The following is a 1,418-nucleotide window of genomic DNA, read 5'->3' as shown; positions in this document are numbered from 1 at the left end:
CCCAGTCCTTCCTCCCTCAGATCTAGGAATCCAGGCCCCCAGCCCCTCCTCCCTCAGAACCAGAAGTCCAGGCCCCCAGCCCCTCCTCCCTCAGACCCAGGAGTCCAGACTCCAGTCCCTCCTCTCTCAGACCCAGGAGTCCAGGCCCCAGCCCCTCCTCCCTCAGATCTAGGAATCCAGGCCCCCAGCCCCTCCTCCCTCAGATTCGGGAGTCCAGGACCCAGTCCTTCCTCCCTCAGATCTAGGAATCCAGGCCCCAGCCCCTCCTCCCTCAGACCCGGGAGTCCAAGACCAGTGCCTCCTCCCTCAGTCCCAGTGTCCAGACCCCCAGCCCCTCCTCCCTCAGACCCAGGAATCCAGGCCCCCAGCCCCTCCTCCCTCAGACCCAGGAGTCCAGGCCCCCAGCCCCTCCTCCCTCAGGCCCAGGAGTCCAGGCCCCAGTCCCTCCTCCCTCAGACCCAGTGTCCAGACCCCCAGCCCTTCCTCCCTCAGTTGGGCCCTGTTCTGCTCACGTTCCCTTCAGCCTCGCTCCCTTCCTGCCTGCGGCCCTGGCTGGCTCCGGCTCCCCTCCCGTGACTGGAGACCCCAGTTCCTCTCTCACATCCTGTGGGAGGGGAGGCTGCTGCTCCCTGAGTCCAAGAAAATCCAGCCCCACCCCCCAGTTGCAGGGCACACCCCAGGCCCCAGGCCCAGCCTGTTTGTTTCTCAAAACGTTTGTGGTTCTTTTTTTCTCCTTCTCTATGGTTCCTGTTTTTTACTTGGAGGGTGCCCACCGCCCAGGGAATTCTTGACAGAGCTAGGAAAGGAACTGGACACTCCCGGAGTCCACAACTTCGAGGTCTCTGGATCCTCCTCCTGCCCCTTTGTATCTCCGTGGCCCTCTCCAGCGCCCGCTGTTCATCAGAACATTCTGGAAGCCTCCATAGTGCCTCCTTCAAGCCCTCCCCCCGCCGCATCCCCTTAAAAAATTCCTGCAGGTGCTCTTTAACATCCTTCTGATAGGGCTTCAGTGGCCACACGGTCCCCATTCGCTGCGGCCCCCGCCCACACTCCTGCTACAAAGCTCCCCATGCACTTGTTTCATTGTGGTAAAATATTCAAAATATTTATCCTTACTGGCTGGGCGCAGTCGCTCACGCCTGTAATCCTAGGACTTTGGGAGGCCGAGGCGGGCAGATCATGAGGTCAGGAGATCGAGACCATCCTGGCCAACATGGTGAAACCCCATCTCTACTAACAATACAAAAATTAGCCGGGTGTGGTGGCGCGTGCCTGTAATCTCAGCTACTTGGGAGGCTGAGGCAGGAGAATAGCCTCCGGAAATTGAACCCCGGAGGCGGAAATTGCAGTGAGCGGGATGGTGCCACTGCACTCCAGCGTGGTGACAGAGCGAAACTCCGTCTCAAAAAAAAAAAAAA

The sequence above is a fragment of the Cebus imitator genome, unplaced genomic scaffold (genome assembly GCF_001604975.1).
Source record: "Cebus imitator isolate Cc_AM_T3 unplaced genomic scaffold, Cebus_imitator-1.0 Scaffold266, whole genome shotgun sequence".
Taxonomy (NCBI): Eukaryota; Metazoa; Chordata; class Mammalia; order Primates; family Cebidae; genus Cebus; species Cebus imitator.
The sequence above is the reverse complement of the archived record's forward strand: the minus strand, read 5'-3'. Positions refer to the sequence as shown.